Below are 27,657 nucleotides of genomic sequence, written 5' to 3'. Positions count from 1 at the left end.
GTCTTTATTAATGACCTGAATGAGGGACTGGATTCACCCTCAGCAAGTTTGTGGATAACACAAAACTAGGGGGAGAGGTCGATACATTGGAGGGTAGAGAGAGAGTCCAGAGTGACCTGGATAAATTGGAAGACTGGGCCAAAAGAAATCTGATGTGGTTCAACAAGGAGAAGTGTACAGTCCTGCACCTGGGGCTGAAGAATCCCAAGCATTATTATAGGCTGGGGACCAACTGGCTCAGCAGTAGTATGATGGAAAGGGACCTAGGGGTTATGGTGAATGAAAGGCTGGATATGAGTAAACAGTGTGCCCTTTTAGCCAAGAAGGCTAACAGCATACTAGGGTGCATTAGGAGGAGTGTTTCAAGTAGATCTATAGAAGTAGTTATTCCCCTCTGTTTGGCACTGGTGAGGCCACATCTGGAATATTGTGTCCAGTTTTGGGCCCCCCAGGACAAAAAGGATGCGGCTTTGCTGGAACAGGTTCAGTGGAGGGCAACAAAAATGATTAAGGGGCTGGAGAACAAGTCCTATGAGGATAGGTTGAGAAATTTGGGCTTGTTTAGTTTACAGAAGAGAAGACTTAGGGGTGATTTAATGGCAGCCTTCAACTTCCTGAAGGGGATCTCTAAAGATGAGGGTGAGAAACTGTTTTCAGTGGTGTCAGATGGCAGAACAAGGAGTAATGGTCTGAAGTTGAAGAGGGAGAAGTGTAGGTTAGATATTAGAAAAAAACTACTTCACCAGGAGGGTGATGAAGCACTGGAATGTATTGCCTAGAGAGGTGGTGGATTCTCCGTCCCTTGAGGTTTTTAAGTCCCAGCTTGACAAGGTCCTGGCTGGGATGACTTAGTGAGGGGTTGATCTTGGTTGAAGCAGGGAGCTGAACTAGATGACCTCTTGAGGCCCCTTCCAGCCCTATGATTCTATGATTCTGTTATTCTGTGTGAATTTGTTTGCCTGTGGGAGGTCAATCTTATCTAGCACATTTCTCCTGTTTCCTGTGCTTTCAGAAGACATTTAGGGGTAAATTGTTGCTAAAGAACACCACAGAACACTGAGAGCCAGGACTGGCGGCTGTAAACAAACTTTATCGGTCCACAGAAAACTTGGCCACACCTATGGTAAATGGTCACATGGATAACTAAAGTCATGCCAGCTTATGGAGTTTTGCAAATGAGAGAATTCTGGATTAGAGTGGTTCAACCTGCATTCAGAAAATGGGTGGCCACTTTGGAAAGAATACTCAGATTAACTAGTGGATGTCTAAACTGTTCACAAATCTATTGCATGGTTTGGGGCTTGGATGATTGTTTCAGGGTTTACTAATAATAGAAAGTATATGCTTAGAATTTCATTCATAACTCAGAGCCCACTTCTCAGGTTCTTGAAGGACTTCATGAGAAACAAAAGAAAAGAGGAGGAAGCAAGTAAAAAAAAGAGCATTGGAAAAGCTTTACAAAGCCTGGGACAGCTGTGACAAATGTTACAAGATGCAATGTGAGAGTTTATGGGCTCCCCAGTACAGATCCCATCACAGAGGTTGGAAGCCACTGGGATAACATTTCATCCTATCTAAAGTTTCAATGCAAAATAAAAGGCAACTGATCTAGCACTTAAAAACTGGAAGATGAGCTTGTGAATTAAAAAAAGAAAATGAATGAATAAAGTTCCTGAATTACAGTAAGAATATTTTTGCTTGACTATATGAAATCCAGTTTATAATTAACACAGCAGCTGTTATAAGTAACCGCACATATAAAAACTTTCCACCTGTGTGCATATTTATATATAGAATAAGCTTTCATCCAGACTTGCTGCTGTTGGGAGATTGTCACGTTCCCTTATAATAGAAAGAAATACTGCAATATAAACCTGTCCTGTGTAATAGCTGGAAATTTAGCCACCAGTGATGGATACAGGATAGTCTAATGTTAATTGATGCATACTTCCTATGTGCATCAAGGAGACATTTAATGTATCCACATTCATCACATGATCTATGATATATAACTTCTACTACAGTAATATTTATTTAAATGCAACTAACTATTGAAATTTCTTAAAACTAAGTAGTTCATTTCCCCTAAGTACACAGTCGAATAGATAAAGCAGTACTCCCCATTGTGCCATGTGCTTAATTAATTACTATTTGGCATGGTAAAGGAAAATGTGATTGGCCCACGGGCTTGTGAGAGGTCCAGTTCAAAATTTTCAAAAATGTGTTTCTTTATACCTTTCAGAAAATGTCATTTTGTTGCAGAAGAATGAATCAAAATGGAGAATTTCGATAGGAATGCAAGCTTTATTTATTTATTTATTTATTTATTTATTTGGAAGAGAACGCTTCATTCCTTTTTGTTTAAAAATGACTTTGCGTTTCAGAAATCTGGAAAAAAACATTTTGAATGAAACAAAATAGTTTTTTTCAAAATGTAGGTTGGTTTGGGAAAGTGTTTCAGAATTCACTATAAAATAGAAAACCCAGTTTCCACATAATTCTGGATAGATGTACAGTAAAAGCTGTGTTATCTGGCTCTTAGATAACTGCCATTAACTTTCCATTAAGTGGCAGCTGATTTGGCTGTCCCAGGGCCGGCTGCTCTGTTGGGGCTAGCTGCTGCAGATCCAGCTTCCTGGATGAAGCCAGATGCTATGTGGCATCCCACCTCCCATACTCCATCTGGGGCTAGCTGCTATGGGGCCCGCTGTGCTGCTGGAGCTGGCAGCAGTGGGGCGACTACTCCCAGCCCTCAGGAATGAGGCCAACCCCACACACCAAGGTCAGCCAAGTGGAGTCATTTGTCCTGTTCAAGTAACCAGAAAATTTGATTATGCTGTAACCCCTGCTCCCCAGGGATGCTGGACCATCAAGCTTCTAATTGCACTTAATGGGCAATATTAGTCTCTGCACATAAAGAGTTTATTGAACATTTCATAAAGACCTCCATGAGATCCCTTCCCACTTATCCCATCACAGCTTATTTTGCTAAGACACTTTGTCAAAGGCTTTCTGGAAATCTATGTCCTGTATACTCACTAGATTTCCCCTTACCCACATGCTTGTTGACCCCCTCAAAGATTTCGAGTAGACTGGTGAGGCATGTTTTCCCTTTAGACAGACCACGCTGACTTTTCCCCAATAAATTATGTTCAGCAATGTGTACGGCAATTCTGTTCTTTACTATAGCTTCAATGAATCTGCCTGGTACTGAAGTTAGATCTGCTGACCTATAATTTCCAGGATCACCTGTAGAGCCCCTTTTAAAAATTGACATTATGTTAGCTGTCTTCCAGTCATTTGGTATAGAAGATAATTTAACAGATCATTTGCAAAACACAGTTAGTGTTTCCACCGTTTCACATTTGAGTTCTTGAGAGCTTTTGGATGACTGTCATCTGGTCCTGGTGACTTATTACTGTTTCATTTGTCATTTTGTTCCAAAAAAAATCATTTGACACCTGTCTGGGACAGTTCCTCAGACCTCTCACCTAAAAAGAATGTCTCACATTTGGAAATCTCCCTCATGTCCTGAGCCACAAAAAAACAATTCAAAGAATTGATTTTGTTTCTCTGCACTGTTATTGTTCTTGAGCCCTTCTTTAGTATCACAATCATCCAGTGATCCCAGTGATTGTTTAGCAGGCTTCCTGCTTTTGATGTGTTTTACAATTACTTTTAAAATTATTTTAAGTGTTTGGCTAGCTGTTCCTCAATTCCTTTTTGGCCTTTCTAATTCTATTTTTACATTTCATTTGACAGAATGTCCCTTTCTATTTTTCTTATTAACATTTAATTTCCACTTTAAAATTCCAATGCCTTTTTATCATTGACTGCTTCTTTTACCTGGTTGTTAAGCCACAATAAGACTTTTTTATTTTGTTTTGTTTTCTTACTATGTTTGTTTAATTTGGGGTACATATGTAAGTTGAGCATCCATTATGATATCTTTGAGAAGTTTCCATGCAGTTTCCAAGGATTTCTTTTTTGACACTGTAATTAAATACAATAGCATTGGACTGCTGTGGTGCTTTCCCCACCACAGGGACATTAAATTTAAATTATATTATGGGCATGATTTCCAAGCAGCCCAGCTGTATTCATTTCTTGGACCTCCATTACATTTAGGACTTAATCAAGAATTGCCTCTTCTCTTGTGGGATCTAGAACCAGCTGCTCCTGGAAGCAGTCAATTAAAATGCCAAGAAACTTAACCTTTGAAAATTTTTCTTTATCTCTAGAAAAAATTATAACTTAAAACAATAATTGTAGAAAAACATTAATCAATTAACTTGCTGCAGTGCTGTTCAAACAACGTAATTTGCATCATCATTCACAGAAAACCTTACCATTGGTGAGTGAAAGTTTTGAGAACCAGTGCTTTTTTGGTAAAAACAAACAAACAAACAAATAAATAAATAAAAAGAGCAGCTGGTACAGCTACTGTCTCCCCCCTCCACCAGGGTCCTGTGTCTGGAGCTGCCAGAGGGACAGTGAGGGCTCCAGTCCCAGCCCTGCTCTGCCATGGGGTCTCTGGCTCCCAGCACCAAGGCAGCCTCCTGGTCCCACACTGGTACGGGGCCAGTGCAGGCTCCAGCTTTCAGTCCTGACTGCCATAGGGCTCCGGGACTCCAGCTACCAGCCTTGCACTGCTTCCAGGATGGTGGAGGCTCTGGCTTCCAGCCCCACACTGCCACTGGGCTATCAGCAGCTCCAGCTCCTGGGCCCGTACGGCTACCAGACTGGCAGAGGCTCCAGCTCTGCTCTGAAAAAACAGTGCTGGACATCATACTGGCATGTACCTCACAAAAAAGCACTTTTAGGAACATTCACAAGTCAGTTATAATTGCAGATCAACATATCTTGTCCTCCAATATCCAACAATTCTGCTCTGGGAATGATTGATCCCTGCCTCTGTGTGCCTCACAAAATCCCCATAATATGTGTGTTTATGATGCCCAAGTGGTGCTAGGATTTGCTTTTTTATTAGTATTATATTGGTATTTCACAAGCCCTCTGATGTTACTGCTCCATCCAGGCCTATGTGTGTGAACTAAGCACTCAAGTAACTGGAAATCCCTGGTGTAAAATAATTTCTAACACATGCAGGGTGAAATCTGTTTAATTATTCAGGAGTTACAAATGAACAAGAACTATAGAATAATATAGGCCAAATATAGCATAGGTGGTGTGTGTGTGCAGAAAAAAAGGTGATGAAATCCTGCTTAACTGAATAGGAATAAAAAAAAAATATCACTCAGCCCTGCTACACTAACATATTATAAGAAAAACCTTGGTCTACCTTGAAGCTGTGACAGCCTACAATATAGCAGTGTTTCTCTTCTGCAGTATAATTTTATGTTTTCTTCTGATGTGAAATCACTTGGCAGAGGGCTGTAGAAAGAAATAGAAGAGAGGCTCTAGAGACAAGAGAACAAATGGAAAAGATTTGATGACTCAGTGAGAGCTGTTGCTTTCATGTTAATTTGTACAGTAGTGTGAAGGTTCTTTGCAAGGACAGAAACTTTACTTCTCTTTCTTGAAACTCTCCTGGATGTGCCTTTGAAAAAAAAAATCTAAATATACTCATCCTTTGTGTTTCAGCACTAATGCATAAATAGGAGCTTTGAATGAGTTCAGTGATTTCTGGAGCCAGGCACATTGAGATATTAGAGATAGTCATACTCCTTGCATGCCACCTTAATTCAAAGTGACATTCAACAGTTTGCAGTGTCTGATGTGATGTGCTTGTGAATGTGTGTGTACTTTTACTCAAGTAGTTTTCCAGAAGAACACTGGTAATTTGCACTTAAGTACAACCTCTCCCAACACCCCCCACCCCAAAAAAAAAGCCGCTGTACTTTTACTCAAGTAACTTTTGGGTACTTTTTCCACCTCTGTCTGTGGACTGCCTCATATGAGTGCTCATTGATTCTTCAGTGTATCTGGCAGACTCCATATATAGATAACTAGATAAGATAGTTTTCAGAAAAAATTATCAGAGGGCCAGCTGAATTAGCCTGTATCTTCAAAAACAAGAAGTCCTGTGGCACCTTATAGACTAACAGATATTTTGGAGCATAAGTTTTCATGGGCAAAGACCTGCTTTGTCAGATGCATGAGTGGGGGGTTCCAGAGTAGGGTTAAATACATGGGGTTATGAAAAGGAAGGAGCCTCAAGCAAAGGCAGGGCCAGAGCTGACAAGGTCTGTTCAGTCAAGAGATGTGTCCCATTATAAGCCATTAATGTGGAATTGTGAACACTAAGGCCGTTTCTACACATGGAACTTTTTCAGGAAGAAGATTTTCTGGATCTTCTGTTGGCTGGCCAGGCATGGCACACGATGCATGAATCCTGCAGAATTCCGCTCTGTTCTGCAGGATGGAGGCCAGGACATTTGTGCCTTGGCGGGAGCATGCCATCAGGAATGTCATGATGTCTCTTTGCCTTGTGGGTGACCTGGCCTACCCACTCCAGTCCTGGTTGATGCACCCATAAATGGGCCACCCCACAGCCTCCCAGGAGCTGTTTAATGTCTGGCTCACACGGGCCCGGTATCCCGTTGAGTGTGCTTTTGGCTGTCTGAAGGCAAGGTTCAGGTGTCTTCTCATGCGCCTCGATGTGGGGGTGGAGAACATCCCACAGGTCGTGGTCACCTGCTGCACTCTCCACAACCTCATCGAGGCACATGAGGGGACCCTCCCCCAGGGCTCGATGGCTGCAGCCCCCGACTGCCAGCTTGACTGTGAAGGGGTCTGGATCCAGGAGGCACTTTGAGAGGCATTCAGCCGAGGGGGCTACTAACCCTTGCACTCCTCCCCACAGGCCCCCCCTACACAACTCCCTATGTGCACACTCCACATGCCCCAACCCTCCCCCTCCCCCACAGTAATCAGGGACACAGGGGATGCTCAATACTAACATATATTTAACCCTGAACCATTAACAACATGAGAAATGTAAATAGTAAATGATGAATAATAATAGTAACAACCAAAACCTGATAGGGAGTGAACTATATACATGGGGGTAAGGGGACAGGGGCACCTAAACCTGGATGGGAACTGGGGCAGGAATGGTGGGGGGCTCTAATCAAGGGACGGGGTGGAAGGCCATGAGCCCGGTGCCTGCGGGCACCCCTCCCACCCTGGGTGCATGGTCCCCTGCAGGGCACTGATGGGGCCAGATGCACCGGCCAATAGGGCCAGTCAACATCCAGCCCAGCCTCAGAAGAAGGGCCAAAGTGGGGGCAGATTGTAGCTCTGGCTACCCTCCACAGGGCCCACCGTGGCCACAAGCCATGCTGTGAGGTCCCTCAGTGCAGCATCGGGTAGGCCCGGGGGTAGTAAGGCGGCCAGGTCCTCAGGGTCATGGGCTAGGGGCACAGGAACAGCTGAGGGGCCAGTGGGGGGGCAGTGGAGGGGAATGTGGGGGGCAGCAAGGAGGGGCTCAGGGTGGAAGTAGTAGGGGCCTCGGGGGGGACTGTGAGGGGGACAACAGGTGGGCCTTGAGGGGGACCTCCGGGGGGACTGTTGGGGGCAGCTGGGGGGCTGGGGGTTGGCCTGCTAGGGCCCTGCACACAGTGCGGAGTGTCCCCACCACATCGCCTCATGTGCCCTGCCTTCACTGAAGCTTGGCCTCATCAAGGGCCAGACATCTTTCAGCAAGGGCATTATGCTGCTGGGGGGCCACCGTTGAGGCCACAACCTCTTCCTTGCGGCAGCTGTGGTGGGTCTGGTGCACCCATGGCCGCCACACAGTGGGGGCTGGTGTGGGCCCAGCTGGTGGGCTGCTGGATCCTCCCTTCTGGATGGGGCTGGCGGGCCCCAGGCTCCTCGTCTGGCTGCCCCAGCCCTCGGATTGTACCGCTGTTAAGAGAGAGAGGGTGGGGGTAGAGGGGGAAGTTAGTGCCACATCTGGGACCTGGGTGGCATGGCCCCAGTCTCCCCAGCTGCTTACCCCCTCCACGGACCCACGGGATGGGCATGTGCCAGGGGAGGCTGCTGTGCAGGCTTGCGTGCACTCACTGTGGCAGCCACTGGGGCATAATGCTGAAGCTGGGGCGCTATCCATGGTGGCCCATCCTAGCAATGGGCTTGTGGGCTGGGGCGGGGACGGACTTGGCCATGGGGGTTTCCTGATGCAGCTCTGCTGCCCGGAGGGGGCCTCAGCATGCTCGGGGGGTGCTCGATGGGAGAGGGAGTCAGGTGCTGCTCGCAGGCATGGGTGTGCCCTGGGCCCTGACAGCGGATGGGCTTTAGGGCTTTGGGGCCCGGGCCTGGGTGTCCCCCTCCCCCCACTGTGCTTTTCCACTGTGCTCACTTACCCGAGGTGGACTCGTATATGTTGGTTGATGCCCGACTGGAGGGGACCTGGCTGCTGGCTGTGGAGGGCACCGCAATGACGAGGAACCTGTCTGTGGACTCCCCATCAGATGGCACGTCCACTGTGGCGGGTCCCTCATCCTCCTCCTGTGGTGTGGCAGGGGGCTTGGTTGCGGCTGTCTCCATGGTGACGAGGGGTGGGGAGGAAGTCCTGGAGCTCTGACTCAGTCCAGGAGGGGGCCCTCCATTCTGGAGCCCAGTTGGGGTCCTGGCTGCTCTTGTTTGGATTTATGGGGCTACCCTGGGCAGTGCAGGATGGTGGCTGGCTAGCCATCCCTGTGGGTCGGGACTCGCTGGACACTGCGGGGCCCTGCACAGGCTGCCTGTGTCACACTTTCAGCTTCTTGCCATGGGGTGTCTGGGTCCTTGCAGCTTTAAAGGCTGCAAGGACCTGGGGAGCATAGAGGCTCGCTGGGGGTGTCTAGCTCGCTGCTGCCATGCAGGACTGCTTCTTTCGGACGAAGCAGTCCGGGAATATCTACACATGCCTACTTCCAGAAGAATCTTCCAGAAGAAGGTCCTCTTCCTGATTCTGAAACGGCATACAGAATCCAGAACAAGGGGCACCTTCTTCCAGAAGAAATCCAAAAGAGCATCTTGTATGTGTAGATGCTTCTCAGGTCTTCCAGAAGAAGGCACCGTTCTTCTGGAAGACCTTGCCTGTGTAGAAACGGCCTAAGAGAGGAGAAAGCAGGTCAGTTCAGTCAGTCAGTATGTGGCCCATTATCAACTACACATTTACCCATGAAAGCTTCTGTTGTTTTTGCAGAGAATTTGAAAACTAAGCAGGTACTCATAGCTGTCATGTGTAGAATCATTTGTGAGAAAACAGTGAATAAATACTCATGTTTAAGGAAAAAGGAATAACCTCAATGTGAGAGTGACTCATTAAAATGACTAAATAGATGTATGAGAGCAGAATTTGGCCCATACTGAGACTTGGATGGCTGACGTTCCACTTAAGAATGCTGTACTTTCTGTTAAAGAGCTGACTCTTGGGTATTTAACTTGTGGGTCATAGTGTTGTGTTTAGTAAAGTTAAAACAAGAAGCAGGTGCCATAGAGGAACTTTTCTTGCCCAAGCCAAGAGGGAGGGGAGCTCTCCTTCTACATTTAGTAGAGAGGATATACACACTGACCCTGCTCTCTTCCAGGAGCAACCAGAAGTGACCTCCATAGTGAGCATTGCCCTCCATGGGAGTAGAATTTCAGATAGTGTTTTCATTGGGCCAGATCCTGTACCTATCTTGGGATCCACTGAGTAGCACCTTACTTTGTACATAGTTTCAGTGAATTGAACAGGTTATTTACAGGAAATGGAAGTATTGAACAGGAGTATGGACGATATAATCTAGTCTAATATTTCAAAAGAAGTAAGTGATGTACACTTCCACTCTTACAACCTTGCATTCTGACAAATAATGTGTTAATGAATGCAATGCAGTAACATAAACTCAGGAGAGGGACAAATCATTAAGTCTGTGACACGAGGGGACAAAAATAGAAAGAAGCTTCTTCTAAATAATGAATTAGCACAAATTTCAGAGCAAGCAAACATGTAAATGATTAAAAACTAATAAGCAAGGACTGGAGACTTTAATTTGCATCAGAAAATATTGTAACCAAGTACAAAGTCATAAATGAATTAAGTATATTTAGGATTGCACATATAGACAGACTCTTCCTTTACGAGCTTATGTATAGAAATACATATTACCAGCAGCAGGAGATTCAGCCAAACTGAAGCCAGATAATTGAACAACTGCAAGATTAAATCTTCTTGATTAAAGGACTAACGTACAGCAGATTATTCTTGGACTCCTGCCACTGCATTTCATCCTAAATGCATTATTTTCTTACTTAAAGAAAAACTGCTTGAAAGACCATTGCAGGGGTCTCCTCTCAAATTATGTACAACAGATCATGTTACTGTTATTTCCTTGGCATTGTACTGAGAGGAGATCTGTTAGCTGTAACTTGTGTTCTCTTTGAGAGATACCACTGAAAGCAAGATTTAATAAGAAACAAGAATATTACTAGCAAGAGGTAATACTTTTCTTTCACTTTTCTTCCTTCATCACACATACGTGTCCTCATTTTACCTGCACAATCTCAATTCAATGTACAATGATGTCAATACCAGCCTTTCCCTTTAACTTGAAATGGCAATACACCAAGCCCCAATTAAGAGTGATTTTTTTATATTACTTATCTTTCCTACAATAGCACCATACTCTGGTGATCCATTTTTCATAGCTTTCATAGTATCTCACACCAGAATGCCCAGCTGCTGCCATGCAGCCCCAAATACACTCATACCTGATGAGAGTCAACTCTGTGTTGTCCATGCTCCTCTAGTATGTGTGATGGTGGTCTCTTCTCTCCCTGTTCCCATTCCACACCACTCTGGGGAGGAATTATAGAAACTCTTCACTGATACTGGCTGTACCTCCCTAAATTGGGACTCTCTGGCCTGGCAACATCTGTGGTCCTGCTGGATAGTTCCTGGACTAGAGGGCCCCATGGCATGGAGACCAGTGGCAGGGGGCTGGCATCTGGGAGGAAGGCCAGGTCCACAGTTAGTGGCTGTGTGGCTGGGACCAGAACTAGTGTCTTGAAGCAGGTCCAACATCTGGCAGCACAGCGATAGGCAGGCTAGGGGTGGACCCAGGCTGGTGGTAGGGAGGCCAGAGAGGAACTGGCTGGGTCAGAAGCAAAGCTGGTGGCATAAAGAGGTGGTAGGCTGGGAGCTGGTGGCTGAGGACCTCCCTGGGTTCAGGACATTCCCTCGTTCAGAACCAATCAGGTGACAGGTCCTGAGCATGCCAGACCAGGGAGGTCCAACCTGTACATTGCATGGCTGGATACTGACTACAGTCTGTATCCTTCCTATTGCTTTCTTTTGTAATTCACTTTTAATTTTTTTCCCAAGATTAAACCTTAAATTTTAAAAAGAAGCCATATTGCCTTTATAAATGTTTTACTGTAGGTGCCACTTTGTCTTAATCAGAGAAAAAGTTTGCAAATGAAACACTAAAAAGTGCAAGTGGAGAAAAGCATAAATCCTTATTGCAACATGACCTTAGTGAAATATTTACCATTTAGTATAGAAAATGAATGTGATTGATAACATTAGACCTTATCTGAGTTGCTGTTTTTTGCATAATTGAGCTAGATGGAACTGAACAGCAAAAATGATCCCTCATGCCAATCATTATCTCTGAGTCACTCATTCAGCTTTGATCAAAGTGAGGGTTTGTTACACAGTCTTCTGAAAATTCCTCTCCCTACCTGACAAGCCTTCTATGCTTACAAGAATAAGGGTCAGTTCATTTATTTATCCCTGTGACAAGATGGTATCAAGTGCTATCATTTTGATTTGGCAGCATTTTGAAGAGGTGCAAATGACTGTGCAAGGTGCAAGGGGAGAAAAACAAAATTGAACCTGACAGTGCTCATTATTTCACTGTATTTAGTCTTTGTTGTTGCTTAAACATGGTCCAGATGTCACAGGACTGCCTGGCACTTAAAACACTGAGGCTGTGTCTACACAGCCAAGTTATTTTGAAATAACTTTGGCATCGTCTAAATGACACACACACTATTTTGAAATAAAATCAAAATAGGCACCTTATTTCAATTCTGGCAAACTTTTCCATGAGTAATAATGCTGACTTTGAAATTGCTATTTCAAAATAGACACTATTAAGACACAGAATAGCGCAATTTTGACATAAGCCATGATGGGCTCCAAAGGCACTGTTTTGAAATAGAGATGTGGACCCTGAAATGCTACTTTGAAATAGCTGGGTGCTCTTTCAAAATCCATTTTATATGTGGACACATTATTTCAAAATCTGATATTTCAAAAATAGCTGTTGCAAAACATTTTATTTCAGAACAGCACTGCTGTGTAGACGTAGCCTGAGCGGCAGTCAAGAGCGCTGACAACTTGATCAGATACCACTGTGACATGATCCAAATGGAAAGTGATGGGGGGACTTAGTTCAGGCATAAACAGTCATTCTTAAAGATGTAAAAACTCCAAATTTCCAAACTTGATCATTTATATTTCTATCAATAGAATGACAGTTCATTGTCTGAATTACCTACATCTGATGTATTACAAAACTAAAGAGTCCTGGTGCCTGACCCTCTGTAGCCACTAGAAGACTTTGCATCCCATTAAAAGTGCTGATAGGAAAAAACGAAACAAAACAAAACAAAACAAAACAAAACAAAACAAAACTGGTTGAAAAGCATTGCAAAGGTGAATTGGTACCTATCTCCCACAGACTCTCCACAGGAATAAGGTGCTTAGCTTCTCTTTGTGTCTCTGACAGCCTACCCACAGGATGACTTTCATCCTGGTGTTACTATTCACCAGGCACACCAGTGGCACTTCATAAATAATAAAGAAAGGAAAAAAGGAAGAAGACTGAAAAGATTGAACATGATATGAAAGAGCAAAACTGGCTTTAAAGCAGCAAAAATGTCATAATTGGGGCAATAGAATTCTTCATCCAACTCATTCGCTTTCAGGGGCAACTATGAGAAAGACAGACTCCATTATGTTCCGGGACTGTATGCAAGTGATACTGAAAAATTAGGGTCAGCCAAGTCTCCAGGACTCAATGCAGAGCGAGTTGAATCTGAACCTTTGACTTAAATCAATTTTAATCATGATTCAAATCAGAAGAAAAAACTTGACTTTAATTTTCTTTTGCATTTGTTTGGTTATTTTCAGAAAAAAAGAGGATCATTTTGTTTGGTTTGTAAAACTGTTAGACATAGTTTATTTGAAACTAATTATATCCTTTAACTCTAAATTTGGTACTCATTTTTGCTATCAAGGATGATGCACTGCATCTCTACATGTGCATTCAAAAAACCGAATAGGCAACATAAAATTAAAGTCAATAAAAGTTACTTTATTGTGTTAGGAAAAGATGAGCAACCTATTTACTAAATTCACTTTTTGCTTCTAATTTCTCAAGTTGCATTTGAATTGGAATTCAATTATGAATACAGAGAGCTCAGCATTTATTAATTAAATTAAACATCTTTAAATGTGGTGGATGGATAAGAAAATGATCTGCTTATCATGATTTACACGTAAAACTGGATTTAAACATGCACGCATGCGCACACGCACGCACACACACACAGAATATCACCTGCAGTAAATTCAACAATTATTTCTGGTCACTGTGGACTGGAGTTTCAAAGCTCTTTTGGCATCCAAACATGCAAACAGTCACATTTGAAAATCTCTTTATGGCCCAATGTGCTCCCATCAAATGCACAAATTCCTTTGAAAATGTTGTCCCATGTCCTTGAAGTTTTAAAGTTAGTACATTTCACCCTCTCACACTCTTATTCATATATTGGAAAAGAAAAATGAGATCTCCTGATTTTTCACCCATCAACTGGTTCTTAGCATTCAAGGAGATAATCCAAATGATGAAGATATCTCCCACTGTACATGTTAAATTAGCTTAAGCCAAAAGTTATTAAAAGATTTAAAGCATAAAATCAGAAACTACTGATATTCAGAAAGATGCAGATACTAGTATTTGCTCCACTGTAAATTTTGGCAAAATACTTAATGTTTGTAAAACTTGGCTTGACCTCAGATGATAATGTTTTTTCCTATTCAATACATAGCTAAAAAAGTAGCACACTTTAAAACCTGGAAGGACTTACCGATGAAGGCCTTACCCATAGTTTGGTCATTTCACATTTCATTTTAAAAAGGCTGAATTTTAAATAAATTTAAATTGTTAAAATCCAGATTTTTGGGGTGGGAGATTTTGAGCCTGATTTTTATTTACTAAGCTTCAAAACACTATGCATATGACCCACAGTGAGAAAAAAGTTATAAAAGTGTGAACAATTATACCCCAAAATGTATCAGATGGATATTTCGTTATCTAGGCTAGCCATGCACACACTTACAACAGAAAACAAGATAAGGAAAGCTACATAAAATGGCAAGTGGAACAAATCAAACCAGAAAAGGTGAGGTAAGGAAGAAGAATATGGGGAAAAATACACCTGTGTATTTCCAAACAAAATACTTTTTACTGGGAAGAACTTTAATACAGAAGAAGAAATAAACTAACTCAGGTCAGTCTGTTTGCTTGCAGTGTGGGCCTAACCTAAAATCTATTCAAAACCAATTGGTTTAAATGGGCTTTGGATCAGGAACCGAACACAAAATCTATAGCGTGTAAACTGTCCAGGCCTGTGAAACCTCTTCAATAGTGGCACCTTGCTGGTTCAGCTTGTGTACGACAGAACAAACACTAGGTGGCATGCATTCTGGACACAGTTCACAAGGTTTAGCCACTGGAGTGTTGCCATATGTTCTTTCATCTGCTCCTCTGCTGGTACGCAAAAATAATGAGAAATCCTGTGGCACCATATAGACTAATAGATATTTTGGAGCAAAAGCTTTTGTGGGTAAACACCCACTTCATCAGATGCAATGTAGTGAAAATTCCAAAGGCGGTTCTAATTATACAGGCTCATGAAAAGGAGGGAGTCTCAATCAAAAGGAAGGCCAGAGCTGACAAATTCTGTTCAATCAGGGAGGATGTGGCCCACTTCCAGCAGCCAATGTGAAGGTGTGAATTGACCTCATTAATTCTGGCCTTCCTCTTGATTGGATCTCTCTCCTTCTTATGAGCCTGTAAAATTAGACCTCTGAAATCTCCACGACATTGCCTCTGACGAAGCGGGTCATTGCCCACAAAAGCTTATGCTCCAAAATATCTGTTAGTTTATCAGATGCTTCAGGACTTCTCATTGTTTGTGCAGATACAGACTAACATGGTTACCCCTCTGATACTTGTCTGTACGTGTGACCATTGGACCCATTTCACTGTTCCTGGACAGCAGGAGCTGCAGAACCTGCCTCAGGATAGGCCACCTCTTCCCAAAGCTCCCACTACCCTGGAATAGCAAACCACAGTCAATGGGAGCTGCAAGTGGCTGTATCTGCACACACACACATGAATGAGTTATCTGGTGGCCCACCAGTGATTGGCTAACCCTGGTGAAGCACATGCCATGGGCTTAAGTTCTTCGGCAGCATTTGGCACTGAAACAAAAATTTTGTAGTTTAACAGCCTGATGTTGGAGAGTACAACAAAGTGCAATAATATTCATCCTTCACAGCCTCTCTTCTGGTCTTGACTATATCTCAGAGTAAGCAATCAGAATTCATAATAGATTTCAGACATAACAGTCACCACAGACAATGAAAACAATATTTTTTTATCTCTGTCAGCTAGAAGGACACATATTGGCTGCTCCAGTCTAAGATTAAATGGCCGTATGTTATTAGAAGGAAGTGAACACAGTCAAACAGAGCATTTCCTTTAACACAATTTCATCTTTTCAGTAAAAGACACGATTTAATGCATATTAAACAATTACGTGCTTAGAGGATATTTGAGAACTAGGTTCACCACATGGAATACTTGTTCAGATTTTTGTGACCGTGACACACTCTCTATTAGGCTATGGCCATGCAATGATTTTCATACACCCTTAACTTTGCATAACACGGCTTATTTAATGTCAGTTGGATGAAACGTGTTGAGTAAAGACAAGTACATATTTAAGTCTTTGCCTCACCAGAGCATTGCTCTGCTTCATAATTTTCCACTGAGTTTTGTCACTGAGATACTTTCAATTTTGTTTTGAAATAAAATGTACAAATGCATATCTTCCATGTCCACAGTATCCAGAAAACCTCAGAAGTAGCTCTGAAGTGAGACCACGTTCAAAGAGACCTATCTGCTAAACATGAATAGGGAGAAATTAGAAGGAAGAGAAAGAAACTCCCCGGGAATGAAAAAAGCAGGTAAAAAGGTCACTCACTCAACCATCCCCCATCCCCGAGGGACTTCCCAGGAGGCCTGCTTCTCAATCCACAGGATACAAAGGGAAATATGGGGTGCAGAGATGGAATCAGGCACAGCTGGGATCTGAGCATCAAAAAATTCAACCTTATCCTGTGGCACAAAATGAGGCATATTATCACATCTGATATTTGTTAATTTCTTACCACAGGTTTTACAGTAGAACATGTAAGATGGAAAACATTTATTGCAAGTTATGGATATTCATACTATCATGTTGTGAACTCTTGCAATCTTCTCATAAGCTTTGTGTCAGTTGGCAGATTAAATGCTCCAGCTCTCAGATTTGTGTGAATACAGGGCAATCTCAGCTCTGTTTACTTTTTAAAGTATCAGAAATGAAGGGTCCTGTGGCACCTTATAGACTAACAGAAAAGTTTTGAGCATGAGCTTTCGTGAGCACAGACTCACTTCATCAGATGCTGGTCTTGGAAATCTGCAGGGCCAGGTATAAAGAAGTTAGAGGAAGGATGGGGATAACAAGGTTAGCTCAGTCAGCAAGGGTGAGGCTTACTACCAGCAGTTGATCTGGAGGTGTGAACACCAAGGGAGGGGAAGCTGCTTTTGTATTTAGCCAGCCATTCGCAGTCTTTGTTTAAGCCTGAGCTGAGGGCGTCGAATTTGCAGATGAATTGTAGCTCAGAAACTTCTCTTTGGAGTCTGGTCCTGAAATTTCTTTGTTGTAGGATAGCTACTTTTAAGTCTGCTACTGTGTGGCCTGGGAGATTGAAGTGCTCTCCTACGGGTTTCTGTATATTGCCATTTCTGATATCTGATTTGTGTGCGTTTATTCTTTTACGTAGAGACTGTCCAGTTTGTCCGATGTATATAGCAGAGGGGCATTGCTGGCACATGATGGCATAAATTATATTGGTAGATGTGCAGCTGAATGAACCCACGATGGTGTGGCTGATCTGGTTAAGTCCCATAATGGTGCTGCTGGTGTAGATATGTGGGCAGAGCTGGCAACGAGGTTTGTTGCACGGTTTGGTCCCTGAGTTAGAGTGACTGTGGTGCTGTGTATAGTTGCTGGTTAGGATTTGCTTCAGGTTGGCAGGTTGTCTGTGGGCTAGGAATGGTCTGCCTCCCAAGGCCTGTGAAAGTGGGGGATCATTGTCCAGGATGGGTTGTAAATCCCTGATGATGCGCTGTAGAGGTTTTAGCTGAGGACTGTAGGTGGTGGCTTGTGGTGTTCTGTTGGTTTCTCTCTTGCGCTTGTCCTGTAGTAAGAGGCTTCGTGGCACACATCTGGCTGTTCTCATCTGTTTTTTCACTTCCTCAGGTGGGTATTGCAGTTTCAAGAATGCTTGGTAGAGATCCTGTAGGTGTTTGTCTCTGTCGGAGACAAACCAAATTTCCAATACCAAATTTTACAGGCTACTTTCCTCAGATCCCACCGAGGAATACACTAAGAAACTACACCACTGCTCAGGACACACCCTACACAACACAAGAACAGATTTATACCAACACACCTCTAGAGCCCCGTCCGGGGCTATTCTACCTACTACCCAAGATCCACAAACCTGGAAATCCTGCATGTTGAATAGTAACAGAGAGGAAGCCGTGCTAGTCTATACACTATCAAAACAAAAAGCAGTCAAGTAGTACTTTAAAGACTAGCAAAATAGTTTATTAGGTGAGCTTTCGTCGGACAGACCCACTTCTTCAGACCATAGCCAGACCAGAACAGACTCAATATCTAAGGCACAGAGAACCAAAAACAGTAAGCAAGGAGGACAAATCAGAAAAAGATAATCAAGGTGAGCAAATCAGAGAGCGGAGGGGTGGGGGGGAAGGTCAAGAATTAGACTGAGCCAAGTATGCAGACGAGCCCCTATAGTGACTCAGAAAGTTCCCATCACGATTTAAACCATGTGTTAATGTGCCGAATTTGAAATTATGCAACACTTTCAATGAGTAAACACAATGGAAGTACAATCTACACAAAGTTCTGTGAGAAGAAGAGCATTGCTGACTTGTATGCTGACTTGTATGCTGAATGACAGAAGAAAGGTGAAAGGATGGCCAGAAGAGCAGGAAGAACTAAATGTGGTAAAGGAATGGAGGTGTACAGGTGAGGGAAGGACTGTTTATTTAAAAAAAATACACCTATTTTTCAGGAGCAAAAAAGAAGCTGATCTTGCAGTCAGGATACTAGACAAGTGTTTGTGCTGGCTGGTTTCAATTCTTCATTTTTTTATAGTCTCCTTTTGAAGCTGTGCCTAATTCAGATAAACAAGTTAGAAGACCTTAGAGATGGTTGATGCAGCTTTTTCCCAATAAAGAACTCACCACCTACACTCTGGATTCCATTCCCCAGGCATTACACAAGATAATTGGACCCCACAACCTGTGAGGGAGAAAGAAAACAGAGGGAAAGAGAAACAAATAAACCAGGAAATAAACACTATTAATGATTCATAACTGTACAATCAGAGAAAGCTACTTTGATCTACAACGAGGAAAAGAGAAAAAAATATTTATTTCCTGAAAGTGTGCAATGGAAGGAAAGAATCTCATTGACATCAGTTGTCTTTGGATCATATCCTTACGTGCTTTGGAGGATCAGAGCTTGAGCACAGGTGTAGTGCCATTGTTTTTAATGGACCAACTTGTGTGCTTACAGTTAGGAGCTGAAGTGCTTCTTGGAAGGCCACATGGAGGTCACACTGGATTGACATTTGGGAACTGGATGACCAGCAGAAAGACAGGCTCCAAGCATGGGCATATACAACAATGTACAACTTATGTAGGGGTTAACGCCAAGCAAGTGCAAATCTCAAGCTATAAGGACAGGTCTCAAAATACTTGCAGAGATAGCGTGGGGCAACCCCAGCCCTGCATGATACTGATCTTGGCTAGCTTTGGAAGGGAATATAGTAACTTTAGCAACAGGGAAAGCAAAACCACTTCATACCACAGTAACAGAGGAGAGAAAGTTCGAGCTTGGGCATAAGGACCATGGTCAGCAGTTCCACTCCTTGGGCAGAGTGGAACTCTCTGCTTCACAGGAGAGGCTTGACTGTGTAGAAAACAAAGCTTTCATCAAAGTCTGGTTAGAGACTGTGGAATGAACCCCCCTCCCTGGAATTATGGGCTATCATCAACCTCTCCACCTTCTTCCAATGCAGAGTGTACTTCTTTGACCTTTGACCTTGCCCTCCTTAAACCAAACACCAATTTTACAAACAAACAAACAAACAAACCAATGACAACAAAACTCACTATATTGCACAAAAGATTCACCTAGGGAGGGGAAGGGTGAAAAAATGAACCCCATGTGACAAATGCTAGTCATGCTGCTTAATACATAAGGGGTTCAAATACTATGTTCATGAGGGCCATGTAAGAACCTATATTGACTAGAACAGAACCCAAATCAGAATAGTGGACAGCCATCTGGTATTGACAAGACAGCTGTCCACTCAAAGGGCAAGAACTCCAAGGTGATCAAACAATTGCTGTGAAAGAAGATAAGGCAGTGCTGAATCCATGGAAGTTAAAGATGCCCATGTGCTAGGATGACAGGTAGACCTTGTCAGATTTTATTGTTTAAAAGCCATGCTGGAAGATTTAAAATAAAAAAGAAATCTCCAACATACTAGTAGCATTCCTCTGAATTAAGCACATTGGAAGGAAGAATGCACATGAATATGTACAAGAAAATAAGAATGAATCTATAATCTGGACTGAAGAAGGGAGCAGATTCTGAAACACAGTAGGTTGAAGAACTGACACAGTTGCAGTCTAAATGAGAAATTCTTGAAAACAGACTCCATTTAGCAAAGGAAGGAACAAATGGATTCAAGATGCATATGATTTTCCAGGGGCAAACATAGGAAAACATAGCTGCTCTTGCAGGAACACTGGATGTAGAGTCGGAAAAAAAGAGAAAAGGCAAAACTAAAATGAGAGATGTACACTATCTTTCATTCCAGATCATTCAGCAGTATCAGAAAAGAAATCAAACAAGGTATTAATGGAGGAAACAGCTGTACAACATCACTAATGAATGAGGAAAAGAATTTATTATAAAATGTCTCTAGGACAGAATGGTCGAGAAGATGTATTTGAACATAAGGGCTTCCTTAAAACTATTGCAAATAAGAGCAGACAAGGAGCTGCCTTAAGACTATAAAGACAAGGGAAGAAGGTTTACATGACTGAAATAGCATCATTAAGCTCTATGTAGCTCTGCAAATTTTATGAAAATATATTTGCTGTATTATAGCATAGATATAAAAGGTAATGGACATATCTGCGGTTAATATTTGAGATCATTATGTTTCAATGTTTCTTGTTTTGTTGAAAATAAGATTTTAAAATGGTAGAGAGAATGCATTATGAAACTCATCTATCATTACGACCAGCAACCCCTTATATTTTCTGATCCCTATCTGCCAAATGTGTAGCTGTGTGTTTATACTGCACAGCTTCTTTCACCCCACCATACCAACCCAGCTACTATACTCACTCAATGATGCAAGATCAGTGTTTTCCTAAAAGCTCCAATTAATTTGTGATGATCCTAATAGGAAATGTGATATGAATTTTGTATAACTGCTAAAAGACATAGCTTTAAATGTTATATAGTTACATGGGAGGTAGGATCCTCCTTCTGGAGTGCGGGGATCTAAAATGTGGGCTGGAGCTATCCCACCAGGTAAGAACAAATAGCAGCAGCAAAGCCTGCAGTAAGGTTTGCACTGAATGCTGTTTCATTTGGGGTTCTTCTTGTCATGAAACACAAATTCCAGGAAGAGGCTAAATTTTAAACTTCCCTCAACTTATACGGACATAATGTGGGGAGGTCATCTGCTCCCATCCACACTTTAATTCTTGTATATTGATTAAACAGGCTACACAGACAAATGACTAGTCTCACAAATAGACAGCTCATAGAATTTTCCTGATGGTTTCAGTCTGCATTCAGCATTTAGAATTAGAAATTGTATTGATAAGAACTGCCAGAGACTTATTGATACTTGTAATGGCATCCGTTACGCTGGATATTGTTTTCAAACCTGTCTTGCGGCATATCGATTATGATTCTTTTAATGACCTTCACTCTAAGTTTACCTTTTGTCCTATGACAAAAGATTGATTTTAATAATCTTAATCAAATGCTAGTGCACTCTAATTTTTTATTATGATTATGGTACATGCTAGGTCATTAGATTTTACAGCTTAGACATTTGAACTTTGCATTAATTGCCACAGTTAATTAAATTAATTGTGTATTATATTACCACAGCTAAGCTGACACACATATTTACTGATCTTTCAATAAGAAAGTAATTTACATTCATTAGATAAGCCTCCTGATTGCTTTGCTGTAAGACTTTGATAGATGATTGCACACCATGGTATGTCTGAATACAAACAAAATGAAGCTTGTAATGGATATCAACTATTTTCATGATGCACTACAATATCCAGGCATCTACAGTGAGCTGTCCAGACCATAGTAACTCTGGATTATCACCTACCTTAGTGACCAAGAGCTGTTACGTTAATGTTTGAGATCTGATCATTTCTATTTGAAGGATAACTTACCCAAGCCTTTGCATGATTATATTTGCCATTTAATAAAATTGCTTTATGATTTAGTGCACTGCTTGACTTAGGTCAAGTGCTGGATCTAACATAGTAGTGGTTACTGCCACATTTGATCCTATGGATGTGTGCCCAGACATCCTGGGTTTAGCCAGCCAAAGGCCAGCTTTTTCCTGAAGTTTAAAAAAAAAGGGGGGGTGTCACTCAATCCGTTAGCAACTCCTGTACAGGTTGGACCTCTCTAAAAGAGAACTCCCTCATCCAGAAACATCTGTAATCCAGCATGATTTTAGTTAGCTGAATAACCACTTATCAGGGATGTGGCCAATTTTCTGGTGGTCCTGTAAAGTTTGCTCCCAGCCACCAGTCCTGGCTGTCTGTGTTCTGTGCTGTTCTTTAGCAGTAATTTACCCCCAGAATGTCTCCTAAGAGCCCAATAAGCAGTGGAAATGTTGGCAATGCTGCTAGACAATACTGACCTCCTGTGGTCTGGCAAATTCTCTCGTTCAGCACTGTTCAGGTCCCAAGTGTGCTGGATTAGAGGTTCGGCCTGTAGTTTCAAAGGATACTGTACATAGAAAGATGCATGTCTAATCGCATCTTTCCCTGGAGAGAAGATTAAACTAGGGTAGAGATGAAAGAGATCTAGTTCCTTGGTCCATACTCCTGTTCAGTATTTCCATTTCCTGTAAATAACCTGTTCAATTCACTGAAACTATGTACAGAGTAAGGTGCTACTCAGTGGATCCCAAACTAGGCACAGAATCTGGCCCAATGGAAACACTGTCTGAAATTCTACTCCCATAGAGAGCAATGCTTACTGTGGAGGTCACTTCTGGTCAGAGTATTGCTATTTTATTCTCCTGAATTATTCTTGTTAGAAAGACGGCTAGTCAATCATTGTCTGATAGGTTTTGGAAGAAATTGGGAGAAGCGTCACCTCTCTGATAAGCTTTACCTATGTTCTGTGTTTGATTTGCCTTTTTATTTCATCTGAGGGGAAAAGCTGGATGTATTTTTGTCAGTTTCACATATACTTTGCTTCTAACGCACTATTTCTTCTTCACCTTTCCTTCATCCTGGTGGATTTTTTTCATATGACGATAGTGGGCAATGGTGCTGTGTGGCTGGCTTCTGAGCATCACTGAGTAACATTTTCTGATAACATCCCAGGTTTTGCAGCTGGATCATGAGGTTTATTTCCACAGTAGCCTGCTCCCATCTTACTCTTCTAAAAGCATTCAAGTTCTCTAAACAACTTGCGCCAGTATCTGTAGTCCCCCTCTCTTCTGAACACTCAATATTCTAGGTATGGAATGTTGGTATTATAACCGCTTCTTGGAATAGATTTAGTGGCAGCTTTGTAAATTGCTTTTGTGAACTGCACATAAGCCTCCTCACTGGAGATCCTGAGTGGGACACTAGAGACATAAGGGTCAGAAAACTGCCTAAAGCTGGGCCAGTTTTCTTTCTGATTATTCTATGAAGACTTTTCATTTGTGTTCACAAGTGGTAGAGTTGCTCCAGCTTAGGTAAAAGTAGGTCAATATGGGAAGTTTTTCAATAGACTGCTAATAGCCTGAGGCCTCTAACTGTCTGTGCTGGTATACAGGTGAGGTCAAGTCTGTATTATAATGCATATACACAAGAAGTCGGGCATGTCCTACCTCTTCTATTCTTGCAAATCTATTTCATTTATTTTAACATTTATTTTTCAGGCACACTGATGTGGGGCTGAGGGGGTACAAAGGGGTCAATTGGCCTAGACCACCATGATTCAAAGAGGCTGATTCATTTTATTCCCCACCCCAAATTTTTTTACTTATACATTTGAAAGTATTTAAGTATATGAATATCTGATGCTAGATGCAGCTGGATAAAGCAAAGACCCAATAAGTTCCACACATTAGACAAGATTATGATGTGGTCTCATCACAGTGCAAAATAGTGAGTCTTGATTAGGAATATAAATGGCCCTTAGAACAATTGTATTCTCAGATACACTAATACAAATTAAGAGGAACAAAACTGCTGGACCTATTCTAGGTTAGGGGTGTGGACCCCCACAGTGGAGTGTGAAATTTCATAAGAGGGGCACAGCACAATTGGCTACTCTGTCTCAGGCTCATACATCTAATTAAAAATGTTGAAATATGTTACTGTTCTTATGTATGTACTAATAAAGTCTTTACATTCTACATATTTTCTTATACATGCCATTGAGTGAACATAACCAAACTTTCCGTGGGTTTGGATTACATTAGATAGGTTGGGGGGCCCTGCCAGTTGCAAGGACAAAAAGTGGTGCTTAATGTAATAAGTTTGCTCACCCCCTGCTCTAGATGTGCACTGCTAGGTCAGAAAACTGAATCTCATCCACCGTCTTTTTGCCGAGTACTCTGCTGCCATTTGTATGTTAACTCCACAGCGGGCAAAGAAAGGATTTCCAGTTTCAGTGTTAACTCTCAAGCACTAGAATCATTTAATGTGCAGTTGGTGAAGGAAAAAGGATCTGAGGAGCATACTGTGAGCTCTTTATTCATAATGGTGAACAACTATTCATACACATATTCACACTCAACACAATGGAGCTGCTTGCATTATTTTCAGTGGGATGATTTAGTTGTTATTGAGAGTAAAAGAGTCCAGAGAAAACAACATCAGCAACAACAACAAAACCCAATTACCCTTACAAAGAGCTATTTTTAATATAGGTCTGCGTCTCTGCGTGGTTCTCAAAGTGTGGCACCAGTTTCATGTCACTTTGGGGAGACACAATGGGTGACGAACGTGAGCAAGGTTTCATTCTCCCCTCCCAGAAAAGAAACAGGCTATTTTTGAAATATTAGCACTAAGGTTATGGCTACACCGGGGTGCACAAAGTGGGAGGCACACCCACAGAGGGGGCAGGACATTTTGTAAGGGGGGCACAGCATGATCATCTCTCCACCTGCTCCCTCTCAGTTTCCTCTGCATCGACTTTCTCCTGCACAACCACTGGAGCCTGCCACAACCCCCTTCCCAAGTGCCCCAGCCCCTTTCTGAACCCCCGATCCTCACATCCCTTCCTGTGGTCCTCCCACAGGTTTGTGGGGCCCCTGGCTAATAGCAGGGCCAAAAAGGGTGGTGCAACTTAAACAGCTTGCTCACCCCGGTCTACACAGCAGTGTTATCCTGAAATAAACTGTTCTGGAATAGCTATTCTGAAATACAGAGAGTCCCCGACTTACAAACGGGTTATGTTCCAAACGCGTACCTTGGTCATAACTTGATTTGCTCGTGAGTCAGAAATACCCTTATACAGGTAGCTATCAACTGCTGGCTACCAGTTATGTTTCAAATATTAATTCACTAGTACTCCAAACATAACCAAGCACCTATACAAAACAACAGTCAACAATGAGAAAAAGAAACACTGAGTGCAGAAACACATGAAAAAAAACCAACACAACTGCAGCAACAGCAAACTGAAATTGACAAACATGAACACGAAATACAAAATACAATGCAATACAGTAATGTAAATAATGTGATGTAAATATTGCAAATAAAATAATGTAAATACTGTTAATACTGTAGATAAACTTTACCTTTATTCCTGGTATTGTTGTGCACACTTGGATTGATAATTATGAAGGTGAACAAATGGAATTATTGGATAAAGAATTGGAGGAGGTAGATGACATTACTACAGGAACATCATGATCAACAGCAGATTCATCTTCTACTTCAGCAGTGCCTTTGCTTGTAGAAGGCATTGGTTCAGTGTGGGAGGCAACAGTGCTGGGAGCTTTCTTCAAAACCATATCCATTCTGGACTAGACAGTTTGTTTTTTCTTCTCATTATAAATTTCTTTATAGCAAGCCAGGGTATCCTGAATTAAACAATCCACGTTTGAGAATCTTGCAACATTAGGGTCCATTTTTTCAAATTCCTTCATTTATTTGCTGAAGGCTGCAGCTGTTTCTTTCATCACAATTTCTCTGGGGGCTTCTTCTTCTTCTTGGGCTTCTTGTCTCGTTTCCTCTGCTACCCTCTCTGCCTCCAGCTCCATTAATTCTTCATTGCTCAGCTCCCTCTCCCACCCCTCAACAGCCTCAACCAGTTGGTGTAGGTCTTCATTATCCACTTCCAAATCCACTTCATTCACCAGCAGTACAATTTAATTGGAAATTTCTTCTAGTACCTTTTCCATTTCAAAGCCTTTGAAACTGTTGACATATCTTTTCAGGATTTTCTTCCATATGCCATTAATACACTGTTGAGTGACTTCCTCCCACCTAGCAACAATGTTCCTTATGCCATGCAGAATGTTGTAGTACTTCCAAAATTCATGTAACATTTTGGAATTTTCACATTCTGTGGCAGCTATTGCCTTTGCAAATGTGTTGTGAAAATAATATGCTTTGAAAGCAGCTATGGCCCCCTAGTGCATGAGTTGGAGAAAAGATGTGATGTTGGGAGGCAGAAACACCATTTAACATTGGGATGTAAATCAGTTAGGTGTTGATGGTGACCTGGAGCATTATTCAAAATAAGCAAACTTTTGGAAGGAATTCCTTTCTCCAGAAAATACGCCTTGACTTCAGAGATGAAACAGTTCATGAAATAATCTTCAAAAAATTGCAAGCATCAATGCTTTCTTATTAGCGCAATACTGGAGTGGTAAAGTAGCCTTGCTGATATTCTTGAAGGCTGCAGAGTTTTCAGATGATAAATCAAGAAGGGTTTGAGTTTATACCCAAAAATATTCCCTCCTAACAAGACTGTTAGACGGTCTTTGAAAGACTTACATCTAGGCATAGTTTTTGCCTCCTTATGTATGTAGATATGGTCGGGCATTTTCTTCCAAAAGAGACCTGTCTCATCAACATTAAAGATCCGTTCTGGCAAATAGTTTCCCTCTTTCATCAGCTTATCCGATTCTTCTATGAAAGTTTCTGTTGCTTTCAAATCAGCCCTGGCTGCCTCCCCACTTACTTTCACATTGTGAAAGTTTGCCTCATTCTTGAAATGGTTGAACCAACCATGACTGGCACTGAAAGTTTGGTCCTAGTCATACCCCTCCTTTTTCTTTACATTTTCAAAAAAAGACTATGAGCCTTAGCCTGTGTCATCTTGAGGCTTACTGGTGTGCATTTTTGAATTTGGTCTTCCATCCAAAGCACTAAGGGTTTTTCCATGTCATGGATGGGACCCGTCCTTTTCTTTGTCGTAATTGTTGATTTCATAAGTGCAGACCCTTTCACTGCTTCACGAATGCAATCACTATCCTTTATGACGGCGCTTATGGTGGATTTTGATAGACCTAAATTATGTGCCATGAATGACATTGTTTGACCCCATTCGTACTGCTTCACTATCACTATTATCTGTTCTATATCAATAGCTTTTCTCTTTCTGGTCTCACCACCAGCTCTTTTCCTGTTACTTGCCACGATGGCCACAAGCAAACACAGAATAGACCATAAGGGCAAAATATACAGTATGAAGGAATAAAATGTAAACATGCTGCCTGACTGCAGACATGGAAACACAATCTGCTACTGAGAACCAAACCAAAACGAAGTGGGGGTGGAGGGACAACATGTTGGCTGCCAGCATGACTGAGCTGTAGTTCTCATACCACACTGCCAGCGCTGTTTGAAAAACAAAACATACATAGTTCTCAACTCAAAAATATTATACATTACAGTGCAGTAAAATAGGGTTAATGGGAGATTGGTCAAAAGTATGAATGGTCGTAAGTTGATGTATTCATAAGTTGGGAACTGCCTGTAA

The sequence above is a fragment of the Carettochelys insculpta genome, chromosome 5 (genome assembly GCF_033958435.1).
Source record: "Carettochelys insculpta isolate YL-2023 chromosome 5, ASM3395843v1, whole genome shotgun sequence".
In the NCBI taxonomy this organism is placed as follows: Eukaryota; Metazoa; Chordata; order Testudines; family Carettochelyidae; genus Carettochelys; species Carettochelys insculpta.
Note: the sequence above shows the minus strand (reverse complement) of the source record.